Raw genomic sequence first — 11,278 nt, forward strand, 5'->3', positions numbered from 1 at the left:
CTGGTCTTAAACTCCTGACCTCAGGTGATCTGCCCGCCTCAGCCTCTCAAAATGCTGGGATTACAGGCACAAGCCACCGCACCCAGCCTGCCTATTCTTTTTTGAAGAGACTTAAAAAACCCTAGCAAAGTCCATGGTCTTTCAAACTGCACCTGGTTCTAATTTTCTATGTACAATTATTTCTTATGTTCTTTGAACAGGTGTTTCACAAAAGAAGTACTGTGGCCAGTAAATATGGGACAAGGCGCTTGACATCACTAGTCACCCCAAAACACAAATTTAGACCATGGCCAGCTGCTGTTTCATTGATTAGTTTGGCATCCTGTGTGGGCGAAAGAGCGACAGGAGAACACGTACACTTGGTTGAGACATAAGACACTTGGCTGAGCCTAAGGTTAGATTGCTTTTTTTTTTTTTTTTTTTTTGAGAGCGAGTCTCGCTCTGTCACCCAGGCTGGAGTGTGGTGGCACGATCTCAGCTCACTACCTCTGCCTGCCAGGTTCAGGTGATTCTCCCACCTCAGCCTCCCAAGTAGCTGGGATTACATGCACCCACCACCACGCCAGGTTAATTTTTATATTTTAAGTAGAGATGGGGTTTCGCCCTGTTGGCCAGGCTGGTCTCGAACTCCTGACCTCAGGTGATCCACCCATCCTGGCTTCACAAAGTGCCGGGATTACAGGCGTGAGCCACTGCACTCGGCCGCTATGGCTTTTGGAAGGATGATTTAGGGTATCTTTCTTTTTTTGTTTTGGAGATGGTCTCATTTTGGCAACTACGCTGGAGTGCAGTGACACAATCTCGGCTCACCGCAGTAACCTCCCAGGCTCAAGTGATCCTCCTATCTTATCCCCCCAAGTGGCTGGGACTACAGGTGTGTGCCACCATGCCCAGCTAATAAATATATATATATATATTTGTGGAGATGGGGATTCGCCATGTTGCCCAGGCTGATCTCTTAACTCCTGAGCTCAAACAATCCACCCTCCTCGGCCTCCCAAAGTGCCAGGATTACAGGCGTAAGCCACTGCACCTGGCCTTCTCAGGGTGTCTCTTAACATGAGAAGTACACATGCCTGACACTCAGCATCCCACCTCTAGAAATTCACCCACCACAGACACAACACAACGGCAGGTACACAGACAAACATGTACGGATGTTCATCCAGTTATTTGAAGTTGTATAAAGGAAATGGAAACAATTTGAAAAATCCATGTCTGGGACTGTTTACATGAAAATAGAGCAATACAAAATAAAGGCTTATGGATGTGAAAAGGAACGAGGCAAATCTTTGTAAAACTGACCTAGAAAGAGGTCTAGGATATATTAAGCAAAAGAAAAGAGGTTGAAGAAAATGTTCTTTATATTCTTTTCTCATTTTTTTTAAAGTACTATATATGTGATGTAGGAGTAGGGGAATATTCTCGAAGGAGATACACCAAACGTGAACAGGCTTAGGGAGTGAGATTTAGGGCTGGGGTGACAAAATACTTTTGCACTTTTCGCTCATCTGTTATTGAGCTTTGTTACCAAAGTAACATGTTAGTTTTATAATAAAAGCCAATAGAAGCCAGGCATGGTGGCTCACGCCTGTAATCCCAGCACTTTGGGAGGCTGAGGCAGGCAGATCACTTGAGGTCAGGAGTTTGAGACCAGCCTGGCCAACATGGTGAAACGCTGTCTCTACTAAAAATACAAAAATTAGCCGGGCATGGTGGGGGCACCTGTAGTCCCAGCTACTTGGGAGGCTGAGGCAGGAGAATCTCTTGAACCCAGGAGGTGGAGGTTGAAGTGAGCTGAGATTGCACCACTGCACTCCAGGCTGGGTGACAGAGCAAGACTCCGTCTCAACAACAACAAAAGCCAATAGAATAAAAAGAGTTTAATAATGAGATTTATTATTCATTTTTTATCATTATAAAATCTCCAGCTTGTACAGTAATGCATGGGGTGCTAGGAATGCTGCCAAGCACATGGTAAGACAAAGAAAGTCTGACAAATTCATACTATTAAATATTCATATTGTCTTCTTTGTTTGTTCTGTGTAAGTTTTTCTAACTTGTTATTTTGGCCTTTTGTGTCCTATTTATTTCAGGCTATCTCTTAGATGTAGAAAATTACTCAAATCTGATTTTGACCCAATTTGATACTCTTCTTCATGTTATTCATATTCATATTAATTATTTTCTGTTATAATTGTTCAACTTTGATTTGTCGCATTATTTTAGGCATTCTGCTTTGTATTTCTTTGCTCTCTTCCTGTGCTCTACATAGATAGGTACGGTGCAGAGGTTTCAGCTGATGCAGCGAGTGGTTTATTGTGGCAGCCCAGAGCTTCACCTTGAAGGTAGAGATGTGTCTTATCTGTGCTTTCCTGCCTATTCTGTGTATGACCAGTAAATGGCAGATACTGAACAACACTTAGAATAAGACTTCATTGTTCATGACACTAAGTTTTGTTTTCTTATGTATGTATTTAATTTTTGATATACCGTCTTGCTCTGCGGCCCAGGCTGGAGTACAGTGGCATGATCTCAGCTTTGCAACCTCTGCCTCCCTGGTTCAAGCGATTCTCCTGCCTCAGCCTCCTGAGTAGCTGGGATTATGGGTGTGCACCACCATGCCCAGTTAATTTTTGTATTCTTAATAGAGACGGTGTTTCACCATGTTGACCAGGCTGTCGACCTCCTGGCCTCAGGTGATCCATCCGGCCACTTCAGCCTCCCAAAGTGCTGGGATTAAAGTCCTGAGCCACTGAGCCCAGCCGACACTAAGTTTTTTATGTTTAAAATATTGCTCAGCCCTCCCTGCTGTACCGGGCTAGAATAGATCTTGGGAGATGACTCTATTACACTTTATTTTGGGGAGGAGGCAAGAAGGGAGTGAGCAGGGCTGAGACCCAGCAAAGGCAGAGGATGATCAAATACCAGGAGTGGGAGAACCACTGGACGGGTTCTGGGTCTGTCCATGAAACGGGCTCATAGTTTCCTTCCAGTTAAAATCATCTCGTATGCAACTTTTGTGCTTTATACATAGGAAGAGAGGTCAAACAACGTCAACTTGTGTTTGATTATGTACACAGCTGTTTCGTGAACCATCATATTTCATAATCGATCCATTTCTGATAATTTAAAAATGCGTCTTCCACTGAGAAAGCTCAGAATATCACACCGAGGGGTGAGAAAAAACTGCCCTTCTCCCCCTGCTTTGCCTCACATCTCCCAAAGAGGGTGTTGGACTCTTCTGATTGGTTTCCATTACAAGACACCCAGGGGGTCACCTTTAGTGGAGGCTGTGGCCACTGTGCTCAGGGATCACACACAGATGCAAGAAGCCCGCTCCTCGCTCCTGCCTCCTCTCTCAACATGGAGTTTGAGTTCATTTATCTTGCTTTCTCACCTCTTCTCAGCCGGGCACCCTGCACTCATCGCTGGAGGACAGAGTGGTCCTGAACTTGGAGTCTGGTTTTAGAGAGAGGGAAGGCTCGTATAGACCTAAGCCATGTAGTTCAGTCCATTCTGCCAGAGACCTCCGATCTGGAGAGTCAGCCCCATGCCAGAAGGTAAAATGAGGCATTGTCCTTTTCTGCTGCTACTGTTTGCCATTGTCCCTCATGCTAATATGTCCCTCGGGGGCCATGTAGTGAGAAGGCATGGCTGGGCCAAAAACAAATCTGGAATTCTCGACCACACAATCAGATAGCAGTGCCTGGACTGACCACAAAACTGAACTCATTAAGAGTTGCAGGCGTGGCCGGGCGTGGTGGCTCATGCCTGCAATCCCAGCACTTTGGGAGGCCGAGATGGGCAGATCACAAGGTCAGGAGATCGAGACCATCCTGCCGAACACAGTGAAACCCCATTTCTACTAAAAATAGAAAAAATTAGCCGGGCATGGTGGCGGGCGCCTGTAGTCCCAGCTACTCGGGAGGCTGAGGCAGGAGAACAGGTGAACCCAGCAGGCGGAGGCTGCAAGTGAGTCGAGATCACGCCACTGCACTCCAGCCTGGGCTTACAGAGCGACTTGTTCAAAAAAAAAAAAAAAAAAGGAGCTGGGTGGTAAGAGGAGGGACAACACAGATTTTTTTTTTTTTTTTTTTTTTTTGAGACAGACCTGTGCCTCACCAGGCTGGAATGTAGTGGCAGTCTGTTCACTGTGCACCTTCATTCTCAGGGTTCGGTGATTCTGCCTGAAGTTTCAAGTAGCTGGGATTACAGGTGCACCACCATGCCTGGCTACTTGTATCTTTTAGTAGAGATGGGGCCACCTCATGCTGGGCTAGCTGGTCTTAAACTCCTGACCTCAAGTGATCCACCTGCCTCAGCCTCCCAAAGTGCTGGGATTACAGGCTTGGCCACTACAGCCAACAGAGATGTTGTATTCTGACTTGAGTATGTATCCGATCTGAGGTTCGTGAAGTATAGTCACCATAGCTAAAGAAACCAGGATGACAGGTCTCTAATTGTAGGAGGAGCGTGAGCAGAATCTCATGGGAAATAGGGCAGGAAAGGGACTTTAGTTCCTCACCTTCACTTTCGGACCCGGGAACAGCCACATCCAGTACCTCAAGTCACTTCATAATCTCTAGCATCTCCCATCATAGGTGGGGACAGTGAGCTGGGGTCAAGAGAACTTACTGAACAGGGGAGGATTACCTGGGTGGATTTTGGTTGGCACTGCAGTCATGGTGTCTCTGAGGATCCCTTGGCGCTTCTCTCTCTGCAGGTAACAATGGATCCTGGCCCGGAAGAGATGCAGCTTCCCTTCCTAAAGAAGAAAACCAACCCCACAGTCATTCAGAGAGGCAATGAGTGGCTGGGTGCCATATGGAGCTGAGGCCTGGTGACTCCAAGATGGGAATTCGTAAACATAAAATCCACGGAGGATGGAGAGCTTGAAGAGGAGAAGAGCACTGAGGCTGGAGCTGGGAAACACCAATGGTAGGTGGAGGGGTCGAGGAATAACTCAGAGGAAGCTGCCCCAGAGAGAGGGTGCAGGGAGGGACCCCAGCATCTGTTTCTTTTGCTGTCAAGCCTCTCACTGTCTCCATCATAATACAGTAACTCTCAGAAGTGCTTGCAAAGACTTCTGGTTTGAACATGAATGGATCACATTCTCAATTTCTCTTCTTTCAAAAATTACCCATAAGCAACAAGGAAAATGAAACAGATACCATCTATTAGAGACTAGGGGAAATAGATAAACTAGATTAAAAGGATGCCGAAAGCAATGGGAATGAGCAGGGTTTTGGGAGGAAGAGGAGAGAGGATGTTGATAAATGCAAATTTCAGGTGAGGGGTATCCCCAAAGTGCAACAATAAAACTCTGTGTTCAAAATAGTAAGACTAAGGTGTACAGGTTGGCAGTGAATCCGGATTGGTTTCACAAAGCAGTGAAGATATGACTAAATGAGGAAACACAGTGAGACAAGTCATATTTGTAGGAAGCAGTTTGTTTTTGAGGCAGAGAGGGGAAAACACCTCACATTGTGAACAATCTGAAAACTGCCAATTCCATTGCTGGGGAGAAACATATACTAAAAATTCAGGTGGAAGGCCTAGGTCATAAAGAACAGTTCTGCTATCCTAGAACACAGCCCTGGCTTTTTTCTATTTAATTTTCCCTAAGTAACTGGCCCATGAAAAGAAGAAAAGCCATCAACACAAGGTCTACACAAAAAAAATATTAATAACAAAAAACCCCAATTTTTAAAATGGACAAAGGACGTGAATAGATATTTCTCCCAATATGTGCCAATGAGCATGTGAAAAGATGCCCATCGTCTCTAATCATTAGGAAAATGCGAATGAAAACCACAACGAGGTTAGGCACGGTGGCTTATGCCTGTAATCCCAGTATGTTGGGAGGCTGAGGTGGGAGGATCGCTTGAGGTTAGGAGTTCAAGATCAAGCTGGGCAACAACGGTGACACTCTGTCTCCACAAAAAATTAAAAAATAATAATTATTTTGAAAACCACATGAGATACCACTTCACGCTTATGCGGATGACTCTTACCAAAAAATAAAAATGAGCCGGGTGTGGTGGCTCACGCCTGTAATCCCAGCACTTTGGGAGGCCGAGGCGAGTGGATCACCCGAGTTCAGGAGTTCAAGACCAGCCTGGCCAACATGGCCAAACCCTGTCTCTACTAAAATACAAAAATTAACCAGGTGTGGTGGTGACGCCTGTAAACCCAGCTACTCGGGAGGCTGAGGCAGGGGAATCACTTGAACCTGGGAGGCAGAGGTTGCAGTGAGCTGAGATCACACCACTGCACTACAGCCTGGGCGACAAGAGCAAAACTCCGTGAGGGAGGGAGGGAGGGAGGGAGGAAGGAACGAAGGAAGGAAGGAAGGAAGGAAGGAAGGAAGGAAGGAAGGAAGGAAAGAAGGGAGGGAGGGAGGGAAAGAAAGAAAGAAAAACATGGTGAGATACATATTGTGGAGAAGCTGGAATGCTTGTGAAATGCTGGTTGGAGTGGAAAACAATGCAGCTGCTGTGTAAGATAGCTGGTCCATAAAAAACAACACGTTTTTCACCCTGTGTGAACCAACAGGGTGGTTCCTCAAAAAATTAAAAATAAAACTAACATATGATCCAGCAATTCCACTTCTCCATATATATATACCCAAAAGAATTGAAAGCAGGGTCTCAAAGAGATATTTGTATACCAATAGTTATAGCAGAATTATTCACAATAGCCAAAATATGGAAACAAGCCAACTGTCCATTGATGGATGAATGGATGAACAAAAGATGATACATATACATCATGAACTATTATTCCTCCTCAAGAAAGAAGGACATTTTTTTTAGACGGAGTCTCAGCCTGTCGCCCAGGCTGGAGTGCAGTGGCGTGGTCTCGGCTCACTACAAGCTCCGCCTCCCCGGTTCACAGCATTCTCCTGCCTCAGCCTCCCAAGTAGCTGGGACTACAGGCACCTGCCACCTCGCCCGGCTAATTTTTTGTATTTTTAGTAGAGATGGGATTTCACCGTGTTAGCCGGGATGGTCTCGATCTCATGACCTCATGATCCACCCGACTCGGCCTCCCAAAGTGCTGGGATTACAGGCGTCAGCCACCGCACTGGGCCTGTTTTTTTTTTTTTTAAGACGGAATCTCGTTCTGTTGCCCAGGCAGGGGAGTGCAGTGGCACGATCTCGGCTCACTGCAAAGCTCCACCTCCCGGGTTCATGCCATTCTCCTGCCTCAGCCTCCCGAGTAGCTGGGACAACAGGCGCCCGCCACCACGCCCAGCTAATTTTTTGTATTTTTAGTACAGATGGGGTTTCAGCGTGTTAGCCAGGATGGTCTCAATCTCCTGACCTCGTGATCCGCCCGCTCAGCCTCCCAAAGTGCTGGGATTACAGGCGTCAGCCACCGAGCCTGGCCTGTTGTTGTTTGAGACAGAGTTCCACTATTGTTGCCCAGGCTGGAGTGCAATGGCACGATCTTGGCTCACTGCAACCTCCCCCCCTCCCGGCTTCAAGCGATTCTCCTGCCTCAGCCTCCCGAGTAGCTGAGATTACAGGCATGTGCCACCATGCCCGGCTAATATCTTTTTATTTTTAGTAGAGACGGGGTTTCACCATGTTAGCCAGTCTGGCCTTGAACTTCTGACCTCAGGTTATCCACCCACCTTAGCCTCCCAAAGTGTTGGGATTACAAGCCTGAGCCACGGTGCTTGGCCAGAAGGAAGTTCTGACCCATGCTACAGCATGGATGAACCTTAAAGACATTCTGCTAGGTGAAATAAGCCACTCACAAAAGGACACATGCTGTAGGATTCCCCTTATATGGGATTCTTAGGGTAGTCAAATTCATGAAGCTAGGGAGAGGAGTGGCGGTTGCCAGGGGCTGGGGGAGGGGAATGAGGAGTTATGTTTACTTGGGGCAAAGTTTCAGTTTTGCAAGAGTTCTGTAGATGGTGGTGGCAATGGCTGCACAACAATGTGAGTGCACCTAATGCCACTGACCTGTACATTTAACAATGCTTGAAATAGAAAACTTTAGGTTATATATATTTCACTATAATTAAAATGAATATATATACACACACACACACACATTTATAGGCATTTAAGTATATAGACAAAAAGGGATTGGGTGAGGTGGCTCACACCTGTGATGCTAACACTTAAAGAGGCCAAAGCGGGAGGATCGCTTGGGCCCAGAAGTTCAAGACCAACCTGGGCAACAAAGTGAGATCCTGTCTCTATTTAAAAAAAAAAAAAAAAAAGAATAAAAAAGAAAAAAATTAGCCAGGTGTAGTGGTGCACACCTGTAGCCCAGCTACTTGGGAGATTGAGGTAGGAGGATTGTTTGAGCCTGGGAGATTGAGGCTGCAGTGAGCCGTAATCACAGCACTGCACTCCAGCCTGGGCAACAGAGCAAGACCCTGTCTCAAAAAAAAAAAAACAAAAAAAAAAAAAACAGAAAGACCTAAAGACAGACAGCAACAACAGCAAAAACAAAGGGCAGATAAAGAATACTCACCAGAAATGTGCTGCCAGCAAGCTGATGGAAACTATCATTCTTCTATAATTAATTTTATTAAAGTTGGTGAAGCAATTTCCCCTACAATGTAAGAGCATAAAACAGAGATGTGAGGGCTCAGAGGAAACATGGCAAGGTAACAGGAGGAAAGTAAATGGAAGCTGGTGGAGCTTAGGAAAGAAGAGAACAGAAAAATAAACTCATTACAAAAAATCAATGCTCATTGGATTTTATACAAGAGAAAACAGATACTATTAAGAAAAAGACATAGAAGACAGGGATGAAGTTAAAATAAAGTGCTGAGAAAAAGTTTAACAAAAACATATGGAAAAGGTAGGAATTTTGCTAATGCCAACATATGCTCCTTGGAATCCTCAAAGAAGAAAACTGGAAAATGTGAACAGAACAAATATTTAAAGATAAAATTCAAGAAATATTTCTAGATATAAGAGAGCACAGTAGGTCCCAGGAAAAATGGTTGCTGAATGGTGGCAGCAGGCAAAATGTAATGAAGTTACTAGATTTCAGATACAACAAAGGAATTTCTTGAGCAACCAAGCATGTTGGCGTCAGACTTTCCAGAACATTCAGCACAGAAACAACAGACTGGCGCCTACAATAGCCATGAAAATAGAAACTCTCAGAAGTGTGTGTGTGAAAATTTTGTGTGTTTTATACCTTAGTATAATTTTTTTGACATGCTAGTAGTTCTTCAGAGCATAGAAGAAAAGACATTTTGATTCATAATACTATCTTAGTTTTGCTTGTTAGAATCTATCTAGATACTGATAAAGATGATATCTTTTTAGCTTTTTATTCGAAACCTGCATACACATGTTTTGCATGTTCTTGATAACAAATGTCAACACTTTGATAAGCAAAAGGAAGTGAACACAGGTCATTTCAAGTCCACCACCCGTGGTAACCACCATCCACACTAATCTTTTGACTGACATATCATTTAACAAAAAAAAAAAAGATTTGACATCCATTTTCTCATGTACCACTCAAAATAACATTGAAGGTAAGCACATTTGTTACTCGCATTGTGTAGCCAAGGAAATTAAAGTTCATTCGGTTGAAGTACTTACCTGGGTCACCCCCTGTTGTCACAGTCTGTGGGCACAGGGTAGCTACCTCGAGAGATCCACATTTTGTTCCTGTATGGGTCTGCACGTGACAGTAACTGGAATTTCAGGCAGATGAGCTGAGGCAGCTTTGAGCAAGGAGTCCAAGGGTTCGGGCCACTGTTGACCACTGCCTGCCCCTATAAATATATAACCACTCAAGGGAGTTGCATAAATATTCTGGTCTTCTCATCAGAAAAAATCAGCACAGAGGAAAGCGTATATTTACCTTGGAACAGAACCATGACCATGGACAGCTCTGCCCCTTCTGCCCTTTTTAATCCAAGCAATGTTTGTGAAGAGCACAGATGTGACCCTGAAGGTTCTTGACAAACCAGCACTGCCCAGACCACCGTGTAAATGATTCCCTGGAGACCTTATCAAATTGCTGATTGTGTTTCAGGAGGTCTTGGACAGGACAGGGCCTGGAATTCTGTCTTTTTTTTTTTTTTTTTTTTGAGACGGAGTTTCGCTCTTGCTGCCCAGGCTGGAGTGCAGTGTTGCAATCTCGGCTCACTGCAACCTCCACGTCTCAGGTTCAAGCGATTCTCCTGCCTCAGCCTCCCAAGTAGCTGGGACTACAGGTGCATGCCACCATTCCCAGCTAATTTTTGTATTTTTAGTAGAGACAGGGTTTCACCATGTTGGCCAGGCTGGTCTCAATTTCTTTTTTTTTTTTCTTTTTGAGATGGAGTCTTGTTCTGTCTCCCAGGCTGGAGTGCAGTGGTGCGATCTTGGCTCACCGCAACCTCTGTCTCCTGGGTTCAAGCAATTCTCCTGCCTCAGCCTCCCAAGTAGCTAGGACTACAAGTGTGTGCCACCATGCCCAACTAATTTTTTTGTATTTTCAGTAGAGATGGGATTTCACTATGTTGCTCAGGTTGGCCTCGAACTCTTAACTTCAAATGATCCACCTGCCTTGGCCTCCCAAACTGTTGGGATTACAGGCATGAGCCACCGCGTCCAGCCGGAATTCTGTATTTTTAACCGAACTCCCAAATGACACGGATGCTGTCAGTCTTGAAGAGAACAGAATAGTCAGGTGGTAAGAAACCCTCCTCCAGGGCACCATGGCTCTCAGGCTAAGGCCAAGGGCTTTTTCTGTGGTTTCCATGGCTTGATGAGAGGCCCCGCACCACTCTCCACCCTCCTCCTTCACTCTCGTTACTGAACAGTCCCTTGATCAACAAAAGGCCCATTTCCAGCAAACATGAAGCACTCCTATAATTATTAAGAAGAAGATAAATAGTTCAATAGAAAAGTGATTGAGAAACTTGAATAGGTACTTGACAAAAGATATCCAATGGCCAGTAAATATTTGAAAAGATGCTCAACCTCATTAGTGCAGTCATTCATCACCTAACGAAGGGGATACATTCTGAGAAACGCATCCTTAGGCAATTTCATCATTGCACAAACATCACAGAGTGTATTTACACAAACCTAGGTGGTCTGGCCTATTCCATGCCTAGGCTACGTGGTATGGCCCATTGCTCCCAGGCTACAGGCCTGTACAGCACGCACTTGTACCGAATATTGCAGGCAACTGTAACACAATGGTGAGTATTTGTGTCTCTAAACATCTCTAAATATAGAAAAGGGACAGTAAAAATATGATATAAAAGATTAAAATGGGCTGGGCAAGGTGGCTT

Source organism: Papio anubis, chromosome 16, assembly GCF_008728515.1.
Source record: "Papio anubis isolate 15944 chromosome 16, Panubis1.0, whole genome shotgun sequence".
Classification (NCBI taxonomy): Eukaryota; Metazoa; Chordata; class Mammalia; order Primates; family Cercopithecidae; genus Papio; species Papio anubis.